This window comes from Lipotes vexillifer, unplaced genomic scaffold, assembly GCF_000442215.2.
Source record: "Lipotes vexillifer unplaced genomic scaffold, Lipotes_vexillifer_v1.1 scaffold505, whole genome shotgun sequence".
Lineage (NCBI taxonomy): Eukaryota > Metazoa > Chordata > Mammalia > Artiodactyla > Lipotidae > Lipotes > Lipotes vexillifer.
Window position 1 is genome coordinate 3495951 of NW_006785581.1, and position 26579 is coordinate 3522529.

Sequence of the window (26579 nt, forward strand, 5' to 3'; positions counted from 1 at the left end):
ACGCAGCAGGAACTTCCCTTATGGTGCTTACGATTGGATTTGAAGACATGAGGTATGACAATTTTTTTATTATCATACATAATTATCACTGACAGCTAAATAAATAGAACTTTATCTTTTTTTATGTGTACACAAACGTATACCCCACACAGGTCATAGAAATCGAATAGAATGAGGAAAAGAAGAGAAAACAAATTCCTTTTTTGTCTATGCATTTAGTTTCAAAGGAAGAAAATCTACCTCAGTGGGTAATAAAAACAGTATTTTGCCCTGGCTTTCCATATCTCAAGTTTGGGAAATGATTAACCTATAGGTCCTGATAACGTTCAAATTATTTGAACATGACTTTTCAAAAAGTTTGGGTTGTAAACCAGAGTGAGGACAGTCAAAACTCGTTACAACGGCCCGGGTAAATGATGACTGCCATTTTTTGACTGGTTTCCTGGGTTAGAATAAAGAAACATGGGCCTGTGCCAGTGAATGATTTGGTGGCCTCTATCCATTTTACAATCATCCTAATGAAAAATCTGACTAGATGTCATGAACAATCCTTGACTGTAATTATTGGCTCAATAAAGTAACATTTCAGGCTGTGATCTGTTTTGTTAATAATCAAGAGAATTTAATCTCTCAAAATACATTTGCTGCTTTTCCTGAGACCAAGAATTCTTCTTTTCAAAAATAAGAAAGTGAAAAATAAAGCACTGATATACTACTAGAAATCTGCAATTAATAAGTATGAGTCCTTCTATCTTATTTTTAGTCATTTCCTAAAGAATAGAGGTTATGATTCCGAGAAGCTATATTGTCTTGTCATTTGAATAAGTTAAAATATTTTCCTTTTTATTTTATTTTGTAGAGCTGAATAATTTGGATGTGTACGTCTAATACAATCAATGAACATTCTTAACATACTCAAATCAGTGATGACCCAGTAGAAATTTTTTCCAGTGTAAAGTTTTCTTTTTAATGACCACTTTTGACTGAAAGTTATTTGTACGACAATTTTTTAAGGCTCTACAAGATGTAATTTAAAGAAAAGTTTAATTATAATTAGCCTTCAAAAATAATGTCAATCATTTTGTATTTTAATCTAACATTAGGTCAGTGTTTATTGATCTAACAAAAATGTTCAGGTAATAGTTGCTATTTTGCTTTGGAAAGGCAATGAAAGGGATATAATGATATGTTATTATTAGGGGCTTGAGAACCAGTTTAGGAGAATGACCTCCCTAGAGTAGACAGTTGGCCCAGTCATCACTTATTGTTTTTTGTTACAAGGATAACATGTTTATTTTAGCCAACCAGCCTGCTTTTGCTTTAACACATTAATAAATGGTGATTTAGTAGTACCTCCACAGATGTGTTTAAATTTTACTAAGTTGGCCTTTCTCAACTGAAGCTCAGGCTTCTTGAGACTATTAAGCCCTGGAGCTTAGAATCAAAACATAGGCTTTTATTTATTTAAACAATTATTCTTTTTTATAATGGAAGTGTTGACAAAACACATGATTAATAAATTAGATGTTTTTCCCTCTAATGTAACCTAATATCTTTAGGCAAAAATATATATTACATACATTTATTTGTATCTGGTCTTCCATATTTAGTCAACTCTCAAAGAATTTGATGTCTATATTTGTGAATAACATAAGTGTATCATATTTAACATTTAAAATATTTTTTGATGTTCCATTTTTCTTTTCAGTAAATAGTTTCCTTTTGGTGAAATCTATGCATGTATTGTTTCTAAAGGAATTGAGACTCAGTTTACTGAAGAAAATTGCATCAAATTCATTAGTGATAGCATTTGAATTTAATATCAGTTACCACAGTAGAACATAATGTGCAGTTTCATGCTTCTATAGTCCCAGGAGAGCCTGCAGTAAGAGAACTGACTGTAAGGTGGTTATTCACTGATTGGCCCAGCAAGTTATAGCATCATGTTGCTGTGATAGATGTTTTAAAATAGTGTTTTAGTGAATTTTAGTCATTCACTTTTTCTCATTTTGCTCCATCCACATATAATTTGTACTTTTTTTTTTTTCTTTTTTTGGTGGAAACTTCCCCATTTGGTGGAGAGACCATACCTTTATTTTACATTTGTGTAACCAAAGGGCCCATTCAGTCATTTCCCCCAACAAAGGACTAAAGATCTCAGAGGAGCATGACCTTGCCTGTGGAATAACAACACTTTCTTTTATTGTTCTCCTTTGGTTCTTTTTTTAAACCCTCCTACCTTCTTGTAACCTCATCAGTTTTGAGTGAAGCAGCCATTCTAATTACCTCTTCTCCAAAGCCACAGCCTTAGTTCAGGCCCCATCAGCTTTTCTTTTTTATTTTATTTTATTTTATTTTATATTTAATTTTTTTATGTACTTAGTGCCACTGAACTGCACAGTTACATATGGTTAAACTAGTATGTTTTATATTATGTGACTTTTACCACAATAAAAAAAATTTTTTTTTAATTTGTACTATTTTTTACAGATTTCATTTTAAAACTGACCCATTTTTTTTAAATCTTAATTTTTAAAAAAGAAAGAATCTATTACTGCCTAAATTGCAAAAGAAACTACTTGTCAAAAAAGGAAAATATCCATTAATATATTTTCATTTCAATTCTTATCTTTTGGTTTGTCAGGGGTCCATTTCTACCCTGATGGAGTAAAGGGATTCTACCAAAACTTTTCTTGTATCTGGCTATCCCTAGAGACTTTTTACCTCTCATTCCCTGGAGTTCAGGAATTGAAATTTCACAGGCAGGCCATATGCACCTTTCAACACATATTTTTCCCTATTTTTTTCTCTGCACTGAATGGATGAACTAGAAATGTCTCATTGATGTGTGCACACTTTGGCCAGTACTTTTGGATTTGTGGCAGGGGCTATATTTAATTGATTGTCATTCTGCACTAACACATTATAAGGAACTGGCAGTTATTAGTCAAAACAACTCAGAGGTATTGATTTTCAAATGATAGATGGTTGCTGCCGCTAATATCTTAACTTTAAGTTTCTTTGAACACCCGAATTAAGTAGAGAGTGCCTTTGGTCAAATTCTCAGACACACTAGGGGAATGATTGCCTCTTGGTATCTGCATTGTTGTTCTGGGTTTCTTAAATTTGCATTTTTAACACTGGAGTATTTTAAACTTTGTCCTCTTTGCTAAGGCTTCCAAATATAGTCATATTTACGACATAGTACATAGTAAGTGGATACATTTATGCACATTATTTCATAAAATGAAATATATATGGTACCTTAGCATCTGTCTCCTAGTTTTCTGTCCGTCCTGAGAGCAGCCATGTCTTCCTGTGGTCATAATGAACCTATCCATGCAAAAAAACAATTTAGGTTCCTTTCAAGCTATTAAGAATGTTGACTTACTTTTAGTTAAAGAGAACACACTAGTTTGCATTTTACCAAGGTTTATATATATATAAAGTATACACTCTATTTTCTGGCTTTTTTCACTCAGCATAATTATTTTAAGATTCATCAATGTTGTTGCCTGTGTTAATAATTTATTGTTATTGCTAAGTAGCACTCCATTATATGGATACACTAAAATGTGTCCATTCATTCACTTATATCAATAAGACATTTGGGTTGTTTCCAGTTAGAGATTATTACAAATAGAGCTGCTATGAGCATTTATGTATAAATCTTTGTATGGACATAAGCTTTAATTTCTGTTGGGTAAATACCTAGGAATGCAAAGCCTGATTTGTATGGCAGGTTTATTTTTAATATTATAATAAATTGCTTACTGTTTAAAAAAATAAAATAGAGCACAATCACCAAAAAACACTGACATGGAAAACACTATCCCTTAGAAAGTCATAAATACATGATTCTATTAATAAGTCTCTTTTTTTTTTTTTTTATTTGAAGGCAATAGTTTTATTATTTTAAAATATCAATATATGTCTTGCAAACAGCTGCTAAAAGCTAGTTTTTTAGGGGGTGATTTTGTTTTTTAATTTATTCTGTGGATAAGGAAAATACCATCCTTAAAGCTTAAATATATGCCCTGTTGTACAGAATTCAAGTGAAGACAGTACAAACTTATCTTCAGCTTAATATATATACACATAATTACAGATATGTACATGTACATGGGTTAATATACACATATTTTCTAGCTCTGTTTGCTGGGAGGGTCCAGAAGCAGTGATATCCCAGTAGAAACAAGCTATCCAGTGTCCAGATCTTGGTTTCTAAGTTCCACTGTAAACCATTCTTCAATAAAAGGAACCTTTGAAAAGAGGCTGATTCTAGGGCTGGGTCTGGGAATATATAAGATGAGCCTGAAGCAACTTTCCTACTTTCTTACCAGAAAGGATGGAGATGCTCAGAAGTCAAAAGGATGGTGCAGGTCAAAGACACACAGAGTCAACCTGACGTAACTCCCAAAGGCCAAGCTGGAACAATTTGTAAATATTACTCACAGTACAAAAGAAATAGGCACGAATCCATACTGACACAAATAACTGAATAATACACGGGTGTGGGGAGGGGCGGATGGTGACAAGAATTTCAAGTACTACAATAGATACACCCCCCTCCCAGGAGGCGGAATATAATCTTGCCTCCCACAGACTGGACTTGGTGACTGGTTTCCAAAGAACAAAAGCATGGAAAGGGAAAACAGTAGCTTTACAGTGGAGGAAACTAACAGACCCTACCTTAACCGAATGTCTAGAGTTTATACAACATCAAGTTGATAGCAGTCAACTACCGATATGATTTGATAAGAACCACTCACCTCTTGGTTTTCTTCCTAAAAATCCATAACCCTAGTCCAAACATGAGGAAAACATTAAGACTAACCCAAATTGAGGGACATTCTACAAGACACCTGACCAGTACTCCTCAAAACTGTCAAGGTTATGAAAAACAAGGAAAGACAAGGAACCGTCATAGACTAGAGGCTAATTAGACATGGTGTATCCCAAAGTGGATCCTGGAAAAGAAAAACGACACTAGTGGAAAAACTAGTGTAATCCTAATAAAGTCTAGAGTTTCGTTAATAGTAATTACCAATGTTGGTTTCTTAACAAATGTTTCGTGTTTATGTAAAATGTTCACATTAGGGGTAAGGAGTATAACAAGAAGCCTCTATACTATCCCAGCAACTCTTCTGTAAATCTAAAATTATTCCTAGATAAGTTTTTAAAATTTGAACATAAAAACTGCTTCTACTGATTTTTGTACATAATTTATGACCATGAATTAAATATTTTACAAAGACATTCTGACTTTGTCCTCTTGAGAAAGCCAATGCTGCCAAGAAAATCCATGAATTTATTACAAGTTTAAAGTTACCTGGTCAAGTAATGCAACTGGAGCCCAGTTTGCTTACTTAGCCCTGAGGGATACACTTGCCTTGTCTAATAGAGGACACATCTATTAGCAGAATAGCTGCCACCATCTCAGTTTGGAAAGCCATCAGGTTCTCAGCAATAACATATATTCAAAGTTAGGAATGTGGCCCTTTTTCCAGAACATATTTTTCATTCATCCCAATTCTGCATGTATTGATTTAGAAAGAACCACTTCTGCTGGTGCTTTCTCTGACTTTCCAAGCAGTTCATCTTAATAACTAACACAATTACTCCTGATTTACTCTTCTTAACGTGAGCCAGAGTTAACAATTTTATGTCTAACCAAATTCCAAAGTTTGTTGACAACACCCAATGACTTGACTTATGTATGGTTTTATGGTTATCATATATATGAACACATTTTCTCATTATGCATTCAAATCAACACAATAACCACACAAAAGAATGAAAAAATTAAGAATGTGTGCAGATTACAGAGAAAGTATGCAGAAGACATTTCTGCAGATATCTTTGCTAAGCATATGTTTTGTCTGTGGGTTTCTAGAAACCAATGTATGAATAGATACTTTGCATACATGGCTATCTAATGTTACTTATGTAGATGCATCTATATTCTCATGTAGACATGTTTGTTTATATGCACAGGTCTCCATTTAAAGGTGAAGGCGTAATCTCAAAATAAAGAATATATTATATATATTATATATAATATAAAGAATCATTTAGTACAAGGGGAAACCTCCAAGGTTTCTGACAGTGGCCTTTTAAGCAAATATGTTAATAATCCCCTGCTAAAGTGGGAATTCTCTTGTTTCTAGTTTATCAAACACAATTTCTCATAGCCAGATTTTTGCCCTGCACGTTGCAATGAACAACACTGCTTTTGAACTATCTGGTGGACAAAGCTAAATGCAGCTAATTTCTAACTGTGTGGTACAGATACAGATTTACTCTCTTCCAAGGTTTAAATATAACAGCTATTTTTCACTGACTTTTGAGTGATGATAAAACCTCCTTGCTGATGTCTGTAGTAACAGAGATTTAGATATTATTATTTAGCCATGCTGTGTATCTTTGAAATGTAAATAGATGAATCTCAGCCTAATGTTATGATTTTGAGGAGGAGAGAAGTAAGAATTTTCCTTTGTTCTTTTGTTCATTCAGTTAGTTGGTATCTACCCGGGCTTCAAGTATTGAGAAGTCACTTGACAATATAAAGCTGAATAAGCTTGTAGGAAGGTTTTCAGAAATATGTGTTAGATGCCATGAAAATGTCTATACTATTTGATTTGTCAACCCCAATGCAACAATGATAATATTCCATGTAAATAATCTAACAGTAATTTTTTAAAGTGGTTCCCAGAAAAACCTGGGAACTTGTTAGAAATGCAAATTCCTGGGCCTCACCTCAGACCTATTGAATCAGAAGCTCCAGGTCCAGACACCTGTGCTTCAACAAGCCTTCTAGGTGATTCTGGTGCATACTAAAGTTTGAAACCACTAATCTAAAAGAAAGAACTAACTATATGAAGGAAGAGATTTGTTGTATCAATATAACAGCACAATTGGAAATCACTTGCATGTTTGATCATGGAAGAATATAACCATTCAGGTACTAGGAATGATCGTTTTGAAGACTTCTCTGTATCATTGTGAGAAAAAAACTGAAGATATAATGTTAAGTGGAAAAAAACCCAGACTTTGAAATTGTGTTTACATATAAAAATACCCGTGTAGAAATGATGTATAATTATGATTAAGACTTGAAGTGAACAGGAATAATTGAAAATGGTTTTTAATTTTCAGAGGTCATTAAATTATGAGTGAGTTATTTTTTTTCTGTTTTGCATTTATTTCTGATGATGAAAAATAAGAACTCTTTAAAAGAAGAGAAGTCAGCAACCTGATACAGTTGCAAATGTGAGAATAAATAAAAGGATTTCTAAAAGGTGTCAGATTAATCAGCTGACTGCTCATTTTTCTGGTCCTTTGCCTAAGCTTCCAATCTTCTGTACAAGGGTAAGGAAGTTCATTGGAGCCATGGTGTTGTCTAGACCAGGGAGGGCTTTGCATTTTGTTGTGAACTTGTACCATATTTTTCCTGGGATGAACCTCTTACCTTTCCTTATTGTTCTGTACTATTTTATTTCTCCATTTTGAAAACTCACTCAAGTTGTTTTCCGTTAGCACTAGGAAATGTGTAAACATCTTAATAATGTCCCTTCTCTTTGCAGACCCCGTGAGTAAGCCATATGCTTAGTTTTCTCTCTGCTAGTCATTAAGGCTTTAATCATTTGATATCTCTTTCCTTTAAGGCTCAATTTTTAGTGACATGCAAATAATCTAATATTATGCAATAAACTGATCTGTGATAATGCATGAAATGGGTGTAAATGGCTCTAATGAGTAGAACGTCCATGGGGGTAAGATCTTTACACTTAACACAGTTGCTCTAGTGTTCTGATAGTGGAAGCATGAGAGCAAGCCAGTGGGGTCACATGTTGTGAAGTAGCTGACTTTTTTGGTGCTACTTGCTTTGGGCACTAATATGATGAATAATTTTTTACTTAATTACAATTTACCACTACCCTAATTTTAGCATTGTTCAAAGCGTGTTCCAAGGAATTATAGTTCCAGAAGATGTTCAAAAATATAATTCATAAAGAAGAAGGGTCATAGTAATGGGTTTAAACAGGCTTCTTTAATAACTCTTATTATTGATAATTGACTCAGCCTCTGTCTGAGCAGGTGTGATATATCTTACTTTAACCTCTCATTGCAGTGTGGGAAGCACTGTTGCCATTCCCATTTTACAGCCGAGAAACATAGAGGTTAAGTAACTTCCCAGGTTATAAGGGAATAAGTGATGAAAGTGAGGTTCAAAAGCCTAACCCCTGAATTTACACTCTTTACCACTAAGCAATACTGATTTATTTATCTGGGATTTCTTGGAGGATTGAATATACTAATGTGATCTATTAATCACTAGAATGAGATGTATTGTGTAGCATTTTCCAAATGTATCTGACTGTAGAAATGGTCCCTCTGCCACCTTTTTTTTTTTTTTCCCCAGTGCATTATCCTGGGCTAGGGGGTCATGAAAACATACTTTGGGAAAGACATTATCAATGAAATCAATTAAAAAATAATTTGTAACATAGAATTATATGGAAATGAAAGTTTTCTACATTTTCCAGAATTAAAATCCATGTATATCAAAGTACTTCTAAGAAATACTGAATTTATACTCGGTTTTACCTATAAGTTCCATTTGGAAATTATGATTCAAGGAAATGACTGGAAAACTTTAAAGGAAAGGCAGCTAAAATTTTAAAAGTATCATTTGTGCCAGGCATTGTAACAGGTGCTTTATATACATTGTCTCACTGAATCCTCTACCACTTAGCTGGGAAAATGTTTTTATCCTTTTGTTACAGGTAAAAAGACAAAGACTTAGGTTAAGGTCTCAAGTAAATAGTATGATACACAAAATCTAGGCCCTGTCTCCCAAACCCATAACACACTCCATTCCAAGCAGCTTCCCTATGGAATGTCCATTAATGCAGATTTTTATTCACAAGGTTAGTTATTCCTCTAAGAAGGACTTGCAACTTTTTACAATATGTTTAAGGCTCAGCTGTATAGTAGTGTATTCCTTATATCATTTTTACTTTACGTATATTCAGAATACAAAGGGCATTACAATTGCATAATCAGTAGTGCTATGTAATGTAAGGAAAGGAATATAATTTGTTTGCTTGACTGTTTTGGGATAGTAATAAAATTATAACAATATTTATTAGGTGTTTACATGTATGTCAGACACTCTTCAAAATGGCTTATATGGCCTATATAAGAAAATAAGATATATTATTTTCTGTCTCGATATCTTTTTAGAAGAAGTCAAAAGATAATTTTTTATATTGCCAGTATAGTCTTCTTGAGTCTTCTTATTAATTGTTGATACTTTTAGGTTGATTAATATTATTTCAAGACATTTTAATAGCAGATTTTCATAGTTGGTTAAAGCCATATCAGGTTTCATGCTAACACTCTAAAGGGTCTGGGTATTCTTTTTTCCTTCACATTTTAAGAAATCTGACTACTTAAGAAGCCTAAAGAAAAGGCAATGAATAATTTAATTGGAAGTCAGCAAAGGGCTTTGAAATGTTATAGAGTCATTATACTAGTTCTGAATTAAATCATCACAGATCAATGGAAAAGTCACACACATTGCTGTTGATTCTTTGTAATTTCTTCTTTACCATAAAAATTCTTCTGGGTTATATCTGTGTGGTAGAAATCAACTCACTATAACAAGCCAAGCAAGAGAGGTACCAGAGCTCTGTTGCTATAGCAACCCAACCTGGCAATGCCTTCTAGGACTTGCTCTAAGGGAAGGTCCAATGATAGCGAGTAATGTTACTTTCTTTTCTGCTCTTATGACACATATTGATTTACTGTGAATAAAGAGTAGCATGGTTCAAATTGCATACCTTTCCTGGTAAGGAAAAATGGGCTCTTGTGTAAAAATGCAAAGGAGTTTTAAACTAGTAGCAAGGAGTAAAACTTTCATTTATCTTAGTGGAAACATTGCACAAACAGCCATTACTCAGCAGTTGAATGTTGAAAATTCACTTTTTTTGAATAACAAGGATATAAATATTTCATCTAATTTAGCAATTTATGGGAGCAGTGATTATGATTTCAGAACTATCTAATGGCTTATATTAATTTCTAGGAAAAAATATGGCTGTGTTTGCCTCTGATATATGTAAAATCTCAAAACATTTATAGTGTTCTAATCCATGATGAGAGAAACATGGCTGTCACTAGCACATGAATATTTCTAGACTTAGTACCTTTCTTTGCCCAACTGCCTCAAAACTGAACACTAATTCAGGAAAAGCAAGCATATTCAAAATTTTAAATATATTCACTCTTTAAATTCAGATTTCTTTTTAATAATATCTTTGCTCTATTAAAGACACTCATTTCTTTGTAATTTATTCATGTTCAATAAGGCTGGTCTAATAGGATATAATTTACACTTTGGTAACACGTCTCTCAAAGGACTTTGCAAATGTTAATGTCTTCTTAACCTCTTCTTTCGGAGAAAGGCATATATCTTGGATGAATGCAAAATAAACAAAGTGATCAAACCACCGCTGTAAAAAAAAAATCAGCTGATGGGATGTTGCCTTTCTGAGATTTATTCCTTGAGAATGAAAACCTTTAAACTTTATACTAGACTTTGTCTAAGATTACACCCAACACTACATTTGACACCAAATTTGAAAGCAAGAAAAAATGCAATTTGATATTTCTTACAAGAATGGAAAGAGTAGTGTATCTGGGCCATTTTCCATATTTCTATTTAAGTTAGGGAATTCACTTATTCTCTCCCCATTGAATTGTTAGGAAGTACATCAAGTGTGAAGAACAATAAATAAATGAGAGCTCAAAACCAAAAGTCCTTTTTCCCTAAGAATTTACCATTATTAGCCACTTAGCAATGAGTAGATTTTTTAAATTTTGTGTCTTCCTTTTACCTGAACTGATAAGCATTCTTATTCATCTCCAACTGAATTTGCAAGGTTTAGCATACCTTTAAGTTGTACAATACATGTGTGACTCTATTCCACCTTGAATCATTTTCTTTTGCCAGTACACTGCATCTGGAATAAATGGACAATTTTTTTTCACTAGCCACAAATCAAAATTATTTAAACTTACAGAAGCATTGAAAAATTAAACAACTTCATTCAGGAAATGCACAGGTCCTATGATCTGCATTCCCAATTTCTGCATTGCTATACCCTTCCTGACATTAAGATAAATTGGTTGCACATATATATATACATCTTTTTTTTTTTTTTGCGGCACGCGGGCCTCCCACTGTTGTGGCCTCTCCCGCCTTGGAGCGCAGGCCCCGGAAACGCAGGCTGAGTGGCCATTGGCTCATGGGCCCAGCCGCTCGGCGGCATGTGTTTTTTTTTTTTTTTGCGGCACGCGGGCCTCCCACTGTTGTGGCCTCTCCCGCCTTGGAGCGCAGGCCCCGGAAACGCAGGCTGAGTGGCCATTGGCTCATGGGCCCAGCCGCTCGGCGGCATGTGTGATTCTGCGGGAGCTGGGAACGAACGCACGAACCCGCGGCGCCTGCATCGGTAGGCGGACTCACAACCACTGCGCCACCAGGGAAGCTTGCATTTGTATACATCTTATATAGTGATATATGCATGTATGTGTGTATATGTATACATGCACGTGTGTGTAGTGAAAAAGCACAATTTAGAGAGTTAAATAGGTCCAATGATTTGGCATTTTTTATTTTAAAAGAGATCTCAAGTTGATTTTTCTGTGCCAGAGATTTGAATTCCTTATCAAGAAGTTTGTGAGAAAAATTAATCTTTTATTTTGTCTACATCTTTACATATACGATTTTAACACTCATGGATTGTTTCTGTGTGTCAGGTGCTTTTCTAAGTACTTTCCTTGGATTCTTTTATTTAGCCCTCACAACTCTTTGAGATAGGTGCAATTATTATCTCCATTTTAACAATAAGGAAACCAGTATTAGGAAGTTAATTACTTGCCAAACGTCACGCAGCTGTAGGAGTCAAAACCTTTCTTTGAATTCAATATATCTGATTTCAGAGCCCATGATCTTAACTGTATGCTATTCATTCTATTTCAGACTATCTAGTCATTTGGCATGTGGTGTTGTGAGTATTGCTGTTCAGCGTTTCAACATCCACTAATGATTGACCTGTACTTAATGTGCAGATCCTAATTTGCTTATTCCTTTGCTGGTGTGGTTTGGTAAAACATGGAGTTTAATAGCCAGTCCCTGTTAGAGAGACAGAAGAGAGTACCCAGGAAACAGTCTTATAAAACAATAGCAACCCCCCCACCACCACCAAACAATTCAGAAAAACCAGGATAGCTTTCACATTGTTCAACATAGTTATTGATTTTTTTTTCATATATTGACCATACTTGAAAAGTCTTCCCAAAGCAACAATTTATTTGATGAATGAACAAACTAAGGAATATTCTCAATTTACTGCAATTATATATTTCCATTTCCAGTTTGCTTTTATGTTATTAAGATTAAATCCCCTTAATTTGATTATATATGAAAGGATTTTCTGAACATACTATGGTGGAGTAGGGAGGTGAAATTGCCTTTTGTACCTTTTAATATTTTTATTAAAGGGACTAGATTAGACTTATGACGAAGTATGAACTGAAAATTTTTGGCATGGCAATTAATGCTTTTGAAGCAAGTTTCCTAAAAATAAGTTTTGAGTAATTTTTAAATAACATTTTTTCCTTATCATGTTACTTGATGGAGGCTAGAGTATTTCTTACTTTTATATGGTTTGTAAAGTACACTTACTTATACATTATGTCATTTTTTTATCACTACTCTTTAAAAAACTCAGTGTGATTGTTAATCTACATATCTTATTGATGAGGAAACTGCAGATAATAGAGATTTAACAACTTTCCCAAGGTAATCCAGCTAGTAAGTGGTTGATCCAGGATTAAATCATATTATAATTTTTATATACTAAATTCCATATATTTAAAATGTCACACAATAAAATTTCCCTTTGAAGTTTTAATTTTTATAAATTTTAGCATAAATGAAAACCCTTTGTTGTTCCTTATGTTTTTGATTTAAGAATCATTTGCCTTGTGTTACATAATAATATGAAATTATAAAGTTTATAAGATCTTTCTTTCTTCCTTTTGTAGTCTTCCCAACAAGAACATTTCTTGGTTTACATGTTCTATGCTGGTATAAATGTGAATAATTGTTTAATGATTGAAATCTGAATGATTTTTTGCAAAAGGGAAAGAAATGGAACAATTATACACAAAGGGTATTGTGTTCTTGAATTATTGATGAGTCTTCTAGCAGCCAGAGAACAAACCTGTGAAATGTCTGTCATTATAAATTGTATGTAATCCTTCCAAGGGCTCAAGTTGCATAAACAGGATGCAGCCAGATTCATTAAGAAACATACTTTGCAACTGTGGCCATCTTGAGTTTGTACTGAATGTAGTCAAGCATGATAGCAATTTTGTCATTACAACATTGACTATAATAAATTAGAGCTCACTTATTTAGTGGTATCTTTTTCATAAAATCAATGAGTTAAATTTCTGCAGACTTAGTCATGTTAGACCTTTTTGCTTTGTCTTTCTCTTCTAATACTTGACATTTTGAATTTCAGTTCCTCAGTAAAAACATGGAATCTTGGTTCTGGACCCCGCAGGTGCCTTCACCACCTAACTGCCAAGACTTTTATTTCAGGAATCTTACTGATTCACGTCAACTTTTCATTCACTGGAATGGTGTGTTCCTCTCTTATTAGTATTAACATTTTCATCTGAAGCTTGGTTGTATGTTGTTTAGGATATATTCTGCCATTTCCTGCCATCTTGTTAGAAGCATACTAAGATCCTGAGGAAATCTTTGTGTAGATTTTGGGAGGAACAAGGTATAGGAATTTGGGTTTAATATTGGCCTTACGATATGTACTCAATAGGATATATACTCAGTTTGCTTTACTATAATGAAAATCCTGATGTTACCAAAATAATTTTAAATCACAGTGAGTTATTTAGAGATATTTGCCCTGTTTCTCTAAAAAGAACATCAGCAAGAAATCCCTCTTCTCTTAGCTGCAGCTTTCTCTTATATTCGTTTCCTTTTACATACTAGCTTCTCTTGCCAACTTCTAATTCTCCTGCACTAGACTCACAGCTTGTTCTTCCAAAGCTCTTGGCTATTATGGAGAAATGCCTTCTCTCTAGTCCAGAGGTTTTATAACCTAGCTTGTAATACAGCTACATTTTAGGGCACTATAAACTCCATGGAAAAATTATAATTATTTGAGCTATCACCCTGTAAAGGGCTTTCTCATTCTCTCTCTATTTTTTAAACTAACTCTATAATTTTGGGGGGGGTTCATTTTCACAGAAACTGACACCTTAGTTAACAGTCTTTAACTTTTACTCTAAACATGGTCACTTGTCGTATTTTTCTTGAAATCCAGCCTCATAGAACATGGGGGGCAGAGATGATTGGGTAGTCTCTCTGAGGCCTCATTTGAAGGCAGGTAAAGGGAAGACCTGGGATTTCAAATTCACTTCTAACTTTGGCATTAGGCATAACGTCTCCAAGGATCCCATTCCCTAACTGCAACACCCAGACAAATAGTAACACATTAATTTGTCATCATCCACCAGTGTGTTAGCCATGATAATGTTACCTGGTCTAGGACTCTTTAGATAATCATGGTCTTTAGAAGGCCTGGGCTAATAGAAAAGTTATGGAAAGTCATATGGCACACAGAACCTTAGGAGTTTTATTAGCCTGTCTACCTAAGGCTAAGGTAGGCTTCAGCCTTGCACAGAGAGGAACTTTGGACCAAAATGTATATGTCAAAAAATCCCTCTCCCATGGTGATGTTTACAAAATGTCTTTCTACCTTCTTCTAAGTTCCCTAACAATCTACAACCAACATGACAAGGAGCCAAAAGTGTTCTCAGAAGCCAAGAGCGGAGTGTGTCTCATATCCAACCTTGGAAAGCTCATCTATCTCCTGTATTTACTCAACATCTTATAACAAAGAGAAATCCTCCAATGAGCACTGAAAGAATTCCAAAGAAGCCTGGGTTTTTAAACTGACATCCTGGCACCAAGGATTGAGTAAGGTCTTTCTTCATGTACAGCATCCATAGAACTGGTGGATAACACAATTATATATATCAGCTAGAGGAAAGGTAAAGATGAAATACTCTAAGGATAAAATGGAAGATAGCCTTGAATAATAAGTTATAGCCATAATACTATCTAATCATGGGAAGGGAAATGAATGTTTCCCAAGGATAACTTTACTTTGGAACCCTGACGCTTAAGCTGAGAATCTGGGACCTGTCCTTCAATTCTGACTGAAGGACTTTCAACCAATGACCTTTCAGATAAACTAGGCATCTCGCTGTGAGTATGTGACCATTGTGAGATTAGAACACTGCATAAATAGCTTTTTAATTACAACAGAAGGAAGTGGTAGTGTACACACGTGTCACAATTTTCTGAGTGAAAATACAATGGTAAGACCTTGAATAAAAGCAATAGGCCAAGTAAGTGGGGAAGTAAGATCAAGATGGCAGGATATTCCCCTAAAAAAGGAAGTTTCATACAGAAAATAAACACTTCATTTACTTAACAATTTTCTCTACAGTTTCATGAAACATTTTCTAGAGCCTGGTATATTTCACTTGTGGAATCGAGACACAGACTTGATGTTTATTTTTGGGGAAAAATTATTTCCTTACATGTATCTCTTATTGTTATAGTAAGAACTCAGAAAAGAACAAGAGACCAAAGGACCCCAGAAAATGGATAGTTCTAAACATTTGTGTTTTTAAATGTGAATGACTAACACAGTCTACAATTCTGACTATGTATGCTTTAGTTATCACTTAATGTAGATAATTAGCCAATAAAATTTCCCTTGACTATAGGATATGAAGAAATATAGGAATAGTCATTATAACTTGAAAGTAAAGGTTTTCTTTAATCTCATCACAAAAGATCACAGTTTGCATTTTCAGGTAACGTTCGTGTTCCTTTCTGCAGTGGAGACGGAGAACATTTTATGAACTTCATATCTTCTTGTTTCAGTAGGGTCTTCATGGTTGTGACTATGTCTCCACAGCCAAAGCAAAGCAGACGTTTAAGGTAATTACTTAGATAATTTAAGTAATGATTTAGTAATTTAAAAACTTAGGGGAAAACCTCTCCACTTTGCTTTCACTGTGGAGCCTTGGCCTCCCATCAAATGAGGGAAGTTGGGCATCCAAAAGTGAATCTTTTACCAGTTTTTTATTCCTTTTTTTTTTTTTCCAGTGAGGTATTAAAATGCTGCTTCTCCTTTGGTGTTCCTGTAGTAGTTTGTAAAAATGGCAATCTGGAGCTTATTGTGGATAGGTGGCAGGCAGTAACCTAGTAATTTTTGTCTTTTCTTAGTGTAATTCCCATACTCCAGTGTGTTCCTCCGTTGAGCTTATTATTTAAATTATTTGAAAGTATAAACCTGAGTTTAGCTTCTGTATGCAATATCATTTAAGCCTTTACTTTAAAATATTTAAAATAATACACTGTGGAATAAAAATGAAACACCATATAATTTTAGAATATTTAATTCTGAAATTATAATTTCATTCTACTCCCATAGCACAAATTGCCATGTGTGGTTTAACACATGGAACCCCATGGACCTTTGTCAAATTTCTGCTCCTGACACCATATCTAACCTCCAGATACATCAGTAGTACTTTAAGTAACACGTGTGATTTATTACTTCAGTATAAGAAAAGTTACAGGGGATAGGAATGGGATAGGACTCGAATTTGAGGCCCTGAGGTTTTCAGTGTAGACAGAAATATTAGCTCATGTTTAGTTTTTAAGTATCAATAATTATGATCTAGAAAGAATAGCTTACTTGAGTAAGTCTTGTCTATCTCACATAAACAAATAACTGTTAGAAAAGATCCATTTTGTCAATTCTTCTTTAAACAGGATGAATATATCTTGAAACTACCTTATGAGAACTAGTTTAGATTTCAGAAAAAGTGTTGAATGCATCTACTTAGCCGTAATTTATTTCTGCACTCATTCACCAAATGCACGAGTATGAGGCATGTGCAAAGAACTTTTAGAAATTTCAAGGATATAGTTCCTCTGTAAGCTGTGTTTCCTTGTAAAGATCATGCTCAATTATATAAATAATTGGTCACACGCTACTGATAGTTCTGACAATGAAGTATATCTTAACCGGTTATCCACATCAGTAACAAGCAGGAGAAGGAGATGAGTTCCCTTAGAACCACTTCTAAAATCTCCTCACTGAACCTGAAAATGTTATAGAACAACAGAGCATGTGACTGTGTTGGGTGGCAGAAAAACACCACACAGAACTTTCCTTGGACCTGTTGAAAGTCGTTGCATAATAACCTGCGAAGCAACTTACTGCTAAATGAATGTGAAACCTAAATCCGTTGCTCTGATCTGACCACGACAGCCTTGACCCTCATCTATCACCAAAATTGACTGAACCACTCTTCCTAGCTGGGTGTGAAGTTTCCCTTTTGACTTTTCAGATGTCACTTGGTTAAAGAGGAAGATGTTGCCTGACAGGTTTTCTTTGTTCAGAGAACATGAATGTCTGTGTTCTTTTCACGACTTAAAATTGCCACACCTCTCTTTGCTTTTCTCTTTTTTTAAAAAATTTTTCATACACGTCTTTTAAAAGGGCATGGGTATTGAACTAGAAAGTCAGGAATGTAGTTATCTGATAGCCCTCATCACACTGCTTCACATTTTAGGGTGGATCTCTATAGAACATATTTGAAGTTGGTATGATTTCAGTAGGCGTCGTGGATTTTATAGGGGCGATTTGCAATGGAGCTGGCAGGCTAGTTCTTTTGCAGGCAGTTAACGTCTCCTTTGGGAAGGCTAAAAACAGTGCAGAATTCTCTTCTCTCCTTTTCTTTACCTTCCCTCTTTCCCCTAAGAAGATGAGTAGAGGAAGAGAGCATACTTTGCTAAGTTTTGGGGGTGGGATCCCTATTCTGGTCTCTTGGTTTTCTTTCAAATACAGACATAGAATGACAACAGGGACATTGTCTTAATTGAAGTGAAATGCACTAAAATCAGACTTGCTTCCTGGAGGCATTTCTCAGAGACCCTATGATGCCCAAAGCAAGAGTTTGGAGCTGAGCTTTATCATTTGGTGGGTACAGCCCCTCTTGGGAGTTACCTCTCCTTTCACCCGTGAACACAGGAGGTTCTGGAAGAACAGTTAGAGCTTCCTAGGCTGTGACGAGCCCAGTTTAGAAAGCTTTGCTGTACATTGGACCTGCAGACTGAAATACCTAGAGGCCAGCTGAGGCCAAGCCGCTAGTCCTTCCTCCTCCTGGAGGCTGCAGTCTGCTGCTGTCACACTATTGTTGTCTCACTTTGTTGTCTCACTTTGCTCTCACACTATTCCCTGCAGGAATCTCAGCCCTGTGGCCCCTCCAACTTTTGCCAGGGAGGCTTGCCAAGCTATCTTCATTCCCGAGTCTCATCACTCAATTCTGTTCCCAGTTTTCAGTTCTCCCTTTCTCGTTCAAACCCCTTTCCACAGGTGGGACTTATGCTCTAGTCATCTTTGCTCCTTATACCCAATGCCACACCTCAACCTTAGTTTCTGAAATCTACACCAGCTTCGGATCTCCCAGGTCTGTATAGGCCTAGAGTTGGGTGCCTGCTTTGGGACTTGTTTGGTTCTCTCTGAAGCAAGATTACCTCTTCTGCCTACTGTTGTTGGCACTTCTGAGATCAATTTTCTTCACTCCCAAGATACCACTTTTTGACCCTCTACCCACAGCAGGTTATCAAAAAGGTGGCAAGCATCATTTTAACCACTTAGATTACAGCAATGTCCACATAACCAGAGGCTAGTGAGGGAGCTGTTGATGTATTTAAAATGCCTCCACCCAGTGTTTGCTGCCCAGACGTGTCCAGTTAAACACATTCACACTCCATTTTTATTTTACATGCAACTTCGTATTGTTATCTGCAAGCCTACTTACTCTGTTACAAGTATGTCTCCAGAATAACAGGTGTTTTCTCATATTACTAGGCATTGGAGCTTTTTATTACAAGTGGCTTGCCTTCATCCGTGTTCTGTCTTTGATTTCCTTAAAGTGAAAGGCTTTCAAAACAAGTCTTATGTCCTTGATTAGAATACATTTAGTGTGTCATTTTTTTTTTTTTTTTTTCCTTGCGTTATGCGGGCCTCTCACTGTTGTGGCCTCTCCCATTTGCGGAGCACAGGCTCCGGACGCGCAGGCTCAGTGGCCATGGCTCACGGGCCCAGCCGCTCCGCGGCATGTGGGATCTTCCCGAAACGGGGCACGAACCCGCGTCTCCTGCATCGGCAGGCGGACTCTCAAGCACTGCGCCACCAGGGAAGCCCCTAGTGTGTCATTTTAAACAGAGCACTTTTTCCATATTTTAATAGAACAATCCCTGTGTTTGTTTGTTTGTTTTTAATAGCAAAGCATTTAAAGATTTATCCAAGAGATGCATAGTTAAATTGCTTGGGAGAGCTGGGAGAGTACTTAAAGCTGTACTTAGTACATTGATTTGAAGAATTTAGATCATGTTGGGGGAGACATCACAGTTAAGTTAGAGCTCTACCTTTCATTAATCTTTCAAGTAAAACATTTTTGGGGGTTAGATTTGGGGGTGGAATTCCAAATAAAGTGTTACCTATCGTGGGGTTTTTCTATTAATGTGGACTTCAGGAATCAGGAAGAGCTATCAGGAGAAAGAATAGTCTGAAATGAGACTCAAATAATAAGTCTAGGTTAGCCAAAAAAGAGTAGAAAGGAGAGTGTTTCAATCAGGATCAGAAAAGAAACAGCATGCACAAAGGCTCAGAAGAGCCAGAGAAAAAGGGATAGGGAAAAAGATAGAAAGGGAGGAATGGGGGCCAGAGATAGAATGAGACTTTATCAAAGCTCTTAGAAGTGCAGCCTTCAGAGCAGAGGGCAAGGGAGGGAGGGGGTGGAGAGAGGCTTGTAGCAAAGGGGAGACAGGCAGGCAGACGCACAGAGCTAACTCATGAACCATGAGTTCATGAGTATTATGTATTATGTACGTAATATTGTATTATGAGAGCTTTAGCTCCTGAAGGCAGTGTGGAGATAAGAATTTTTTGAAGGGGAGAGATGTGAGTAGACTACATTTTAAATTGCTAAGGCTGTAGTGTGGAGAATGGATTGAAATGGTGTAAAATTGGAGGAATGCCAGCCACCCATATAGCCTTGAGGAGTGTATGGGTCATGATAGGGGCAGCTCAACCTGGAGACCTATCTGATAAAACTTCCAGATATAATACATATTATGATCTACTGGGCAAGGCTCTCTATCTTGGTGTATAGGTTATTCAACGTTGAGACACTGTTACGTTCATCTTTGTCCCTTAAACAGAATAGCAAAAAATCGACATGTTGGTGTTGACTTGTTCTGACACATCTGCCTCGCATAGAGGAATTGGCTGGGTTTCAATAGGTCAGAGTTTCCACTTGTTAATGAGGAGTTTCTTTGGTGAGAATGTTGCATAGAATAAAATTGTAAGTTACCCCTAGAAACTAGAAGAGAATGATGGGAAGTGGTGTTTTTATATTTTACAACTGGTGTGTGTGTGTGTGTGTGTGTGTGTGTGTGTGTGTGTGTTTCTTAAAACCTCTGGGTAGTATCAATTGACAAGAGTCAAATAAATTAATTAAAAGGCACAGGCTGGTGCTCCTATCAACAAGTTTTTAGAAACGTGTTACCCTAAACTCTTATTCTCCAAATGTTACCCAGATTCTCAGCTCCAGGTCAGCCTGGTGATTTAGTACATGTTTTGTTTAGCATAGCAGGGCTATAAAAAATACAGTGCTCTGCTCCCAGTAAGCCCAGCAGTGAGTCCAAGACATTTTCTATAAAGCTGTTTCTTGGGCCAGGAATCCTCCCCAGAGTATTCTTTGGCCATTTACAAATTTCTTTACATGAGTTTATTACATATATACCCAGAAAGCAGTGATTCCAGATGTGCAGCTGAGTTCAGAGCTTTGGGTCCATGTTAACACAATTTACACTCCTCCTGTTAAGTCCCCAAGAGTGGTCAGCAACAGGAATGAAGCATCTATTATGTCCCAGGTACAAATGTCATGGTCAAAGCAGTAAACAAAAAAGTCTCTTTTCAAGTTCTGAGAGTGAGGAGACAGACAAGAGATTCATAGGCCAAGGGTAAGATAGGAAAAAGCCAGATATAAATATTTTAGGCTTTGTGGGCCATACGGTTTCTGTCACAACTACTCAACCCTGTTGTGTTAGCACAAAGTGCAGCCTTAGGCAATATGTAATGAGTAAGCATGACTGTGTTCCAATAAAGTTTTATTTATAAAAGGAGAATGAGGGTCATATTTGTTTTATGGGCTATATTTTGGTGGCCCCTGACGTAGGTCAATAAATAAATTAGCTGTTCTCATGTACTAGTAAGAAATGGAACAGAATAGGATAATGTGGAAGAGAGATATGGGGTGTAGCTGCTTTGGCCACAGTGGATGCAAGACCTCTTTGTGATTGCGTTAAATCAATGTCCAAGTGATTAAAGAGCAAGTTGTCACTATCATCTACTTTTCTTTCCCTTAAAAACATACGTGAAGGTATTAAAGTTAAATTGCAGATTACATATTTATAGGAGGTAGGGACCGTATAGAGCAGGTTGACATGTACATGGACTCAAAAATAACTGCACTGTTGTTGAAGAGAGTTTCAGGTATCTTCTTGTAATGCCCCAGCCTTCATTAATTCATACTTCCTTTGAATTTCCATGACATTTATTAACTGACGATACTCACATAGTATTGAGAAGAAGTGATATTGGTCAGTATGTCTTTTGTATATGCTGCCTTTTGTGTGTGCTGTCCAGAAGTGTATGGACCCTGTTTTATACTAGTTTCTATCCTGGGTACCTATTTTGGTGTCCTTACATTGTTGGCACACCATAACTGTGGGTTATCATTTCATGAGGATCAGAAAAGTTAAAAAAAAAGAATGCAGCTAGAATTCCAACAAGAAATGGCTCAGATTGACAATTTGCTTTCATAATGTATCAATGATGGTAAAATACTCACGGAAGAAAAAGGAGAGGTATACTTTGAATCTCAAGTGCCTCTCTGATAAGATCTGTATGGTCAGTTGTTTTATGTGTAGTAGTTGTTAAATCCTGAGCCATAAAACAAATCAGAGAGTGTACGTTTATCAGTAATACAATGTGACATTTGGCTCACTTGGTTAAAGCATCTGGAGTAATTTGTTAGACAAGAGGCATTACTTCTTGTGTGTAAAGAGATGAATAGGAATCATGGCCTCATATCTCAAAGACCCAGTTGGAAAGGGACTCAAGGTTTAATCATACAGGTAAAATAAAATAAGACAAAATAAAAGCTGCCATAAGACAGAGCATGATTTCAACCACAGATTCAGTAATTCACTGGACAAAAATTTGCTGCATACCTACAATGAGCTGGGCACTGTTCTAGGTACTGATGAATTTAGAGACAGGTGGATCCATGTATATTGGAGTTATCTGGAGAACTTTCCAAGAGAAGGTGGAAATTCTCCAGCGTCTTGAGAAATAAATCCAATTTGAATGTGGCAAGGCATTTTTTTGGAGAATAATAGGGTAAGTGTGGTTGAAGAATAGGAAGAACTCAAGAGATGTTTGAATAGTGAGTGGGCCAGTTTAGCTGGAGATCATGTAGAGAGTTTAAGGAGAGGATAATGTGAGAAAGGTATGTTGGGGGCAGCTGTGACGGGCCTTGAATGTAAGCCAAAAAATTTACATTTTAACCTGATGGCAACAGACAACAACTGGAGATGCTGATCAATAGCATGATAAAATTGAAGTTCAAGGCAATTAATCTGGGAGAGACATATATAGAATTACAGACAAGAGCAGAAAGAAACTAAAGGCAATTGCAACTAATTAGGAGGCTATTCCAATTGTTCATAGGATATGACTATTAATTAAAATGGTGGCAGAGAGAGTAGAAAGAAAAAGGATAGACAATGTAAATAGTAGTTTGAAAGTAGATTTGATTGGATATTAATAGAATAGAGGGAAAAGGCATAGAAGAGACTAGAATTTTGAAAATGAAGATTTTCTTAAGATACATTATTTTTTTCCCGAAAAACTTAAGAGAAGAAACATTGATAGCTGAAAAGAGTCCCTGAGGTCAAGTGATTCTGCCATCAACTTGCTATATAACCTTGATCAAGTTATTTCAAATCTTTGTGAGTTATCTGTAATGAGAATTATGATAATATTCATTTTAAAGGACTGACCATTGTTTCATTCATTCACCAGATACTCTACAAAGTCTTCTCTACCTCCTGAAAATAGAGTAGTGAGTAAGGCTAGGTCACTGCCTTTTAAGGAGTAACTTTCTAGAAGAGACAGATGCATTTTAAGTAAGCACATATAACAAGGCAATTTGGGGGTTGGTAAATGTTAGAAGGAAACGTGTGATGTAACATAAAGCAGGAGGGGTTATTTTAGGAAAAGCTCTAAGGGATGACCTCTCCTAGGAGGTGATATCGGAAGTGAGACTTAGATGTTGAGAAGGAGCCAGGCTTGAGGAATTCAGGGAAAACAGTTTAGAGGTGACAGGAGGAACAAGAGCAAAGCTTGGCTTATTTGAGAAGCAGGGTAGCAAATTTTTTACCTTATATTTGAACAATTCTGGGAAAATGGGTCCACTCTAGGAGCGCTATCTACAATGGTAGTGGTTGGCTGTTAGTCTGTGGGTGGACATTACAGCAGATTTAAAAGGGATACCTGCCCCCTAGTGTGCTCCATGGATCATTTTAATCCTTTTAATAGGCTTTCCCCAACTCTTCTCAGTACCCTGGAGAAAAGGATGTATGCACACATTGGTTCAGTGAAATGCATTAATATTTTCTTACGTAGGAAACAAAAAATTCTGAGAGGCCAGCTTCTGTCAAAGAAGAGAGTTCCATTTGTTTGTTTATTTTTGCAAATGAGAAGGACTGGAAACAGAGGGAAACAAACAGTGTTCTGTTGAGGGATGACTTGCATGTTTCAGTTTGGTCTGTTCATTCTTATATAAACTAGGGCAAAACAATGACCCCATTAAGTGTTATCTGTGCTTACTTCAGTGTTTTTCCTTTTGCGGAAAAAAATCAAACACTAGAATCAGGAAATACTTTGATTGGTGTGGGTTTACATTCTATCATCTCCTCACCCACAAGAAAATTCTAAAAATCAGGCCCTAGAATTTTGTTCTTTATGAACTGTAGTCATTTTTTTTCATTGTTCGGTCCATTCTCATAGTTTAGAAGGTGACAGAGAGACAAAAAGGAATAGAGTGAGAGGTTTTCGACCTTGACTCCCTCTACGCTTAATCTGGTGTCTCCCTTGTTCTGCTCTAACTATATTGACTTCTCTTTCAACACACTATGTTGTTTCCTGCTCAAAGGCCTTTGGAAATACTGTTCCTTTTCCTGGAATGCACCTCCACTTACTGCCCATTGCCTAACATCTCATTTTTTAGTTGTCACTCCTAATGTTTCATCCTCCAACAAACCATCCTTCCTCACATTGGGCCCCTGATAGATTAGGTTTCTCTGTTAAGAGGTACTGATCCTAAGCACCCTATAACTTCTTTCACTATTAAGGGTCTTAGGGGTGTGACTTGTGTTGGAGTTTCTCACTGATTCTCTCAGTACAACATACTCTCCAGTACTTGGTCTTGCGTATGGAAGTTGCCTTATAAATATTTGTCAGATGTATTGCACTAAAATAAACAAATATTAAGGCATAGCGCAGGATTTTTGAAAGTTGAGGGACTCTGGAAACAAAGCTGTGGAAAAGTAACATCATAAGTTGGCTGTGAGTGACAGAAACAAGCAAAACAGCAGTGACTTAAAGAATATAGATGTTTATTTCTCCATCATGAAAGTCCAGCGCTGGTTTCATGACTCTGCTCCTCAAAAGTTCTCAGAGACTCGGTTGCTCCAGCTCAACACTCTACCATCACTAGTGGTGGGTCTCAAACACATGGTCCAGGGTGACTCTGTGTCCCAGGCAGAAACATGGAGGGAAGGATGAAGAAGGGACACTTAAGGAAAGTTCCTGATTCACTTGATTGTTCTGCTTACATCTCATTGGCTATAACTTAGATATGTGGCCATATCTACCTGCATGGGAGACTAGGAAAGTAGCCTTTATTCTAGTCAGCTGTGTGCCCAACTAAGATTTCTACCGCTCTGGAGGAAAATACGAGCGTCTAGGGATCCACCATGTCTTTCCCAGGAGGTCAGGGTACACATCACAGAGATCAGGCATATCTGAATGACCACTTAGCACATCATCCTGTGCCCTTGGATTTAAGGCTTTGGTTCTATAATTTGTAACAAAAATTAAAGGCATAAGAGTTACTTATTACTGTTACTAAAATGATCTGTTCTTTTGAACAGTGTTTTTTGTTTTTGCTTTGTTATTTTGGGGGAATCCATACAGGAGACTAACGATGAGGATGGTTGTAATAAGGAATAGCATGCTTTTCTCATGAAATGTATTGACTTGTAAGCAGTCTGATTCTAACTTAAAGTCAAAATTAAATTCAATCAGCCAATAGAAGTCTTTAACTTTCAGTAAGTATGGTAAAGGAGAGTAAGTGTGATTTAGAAATAAAGGAAAAAATAGTCACAGCATCTTATATTTATTTAATGCTTGACTATTTACCAAGCACTTTGAATTAAGGGCATTTGACCTTATAACAAATAGCCCTCAAGGCTAGTGAGACTTATAGATGAGAACCTGAGAAATTAACAGACCAGAGTCGGGCAATTTATACGTGATGGAGTCGAGATGGAACCACGTTCATGTGGAATTAAGTTCAAGTTCTTCTTCCTGTCCCCCAAAGCATGTCAAAACCTGTGTGTGCAGCAGGCAGTGCACGGTGGCAGGGCATACTGTCCTTTGACAAACAAGGGACAGCACACACACACACACACACACACACACACACACACACACACTAAAGACATGCTGTGGTCTACACTCCGGTTTCACTAAGCAACCAAGAGCCGATTTCTTTGTATTCTGACTTATTCTCTGAGCTAGGGAGGTCTCGCACAAGGCCTTTCAGAGCTAGACTTTATGGAGAGCCATATGAAATGAAATTCAAGGGTATTATGGCTGTTCTCACAGGATATCTATTTCCTGACACATGTCCCCGCCTCTGTTGTTGTAGCAGGTCATGTCTGAGTGCAGCTGCCACTGGCCTGATTCAGAATTTTTCACTCATACCTTTAATTAAAATTTCTAGCAAGCCCCATCTATCATTTCTCTTTTGTAATTTTTCTCCCTCAGAGGGAAAAGCTCTTGTGGATTTATAGTGCTTTTGTTGCTACAGGAAGAGATTTGTAACCCTTTAGCAACTCATAGATTTTCATTTGTAACCTTAATGGAAATCAAATCACAATGCTGGTCTGTGCTTTTAGCCAAAAATGTGTGAGTAAACTCCTTGAGGTAATACAGTGTAATACAAAGTCCAAAAGTGTAAAATCAGCAGGA

General features: G+C 36.4%; 1 protein-coding gene across 3 annotated transcripts in view; it reads left to right on the plus strand.

The window, feature by feature from the left end:
- GAS2 (growth arrest specific 2) overlaps positions 1–26579 on the plus strand; it is a 123252-nt gene that overhangs the window by 68879 nt on the left and 27794 nt on the right. The gene's annotated exons all lie outside the window — the stretch shown is intronic.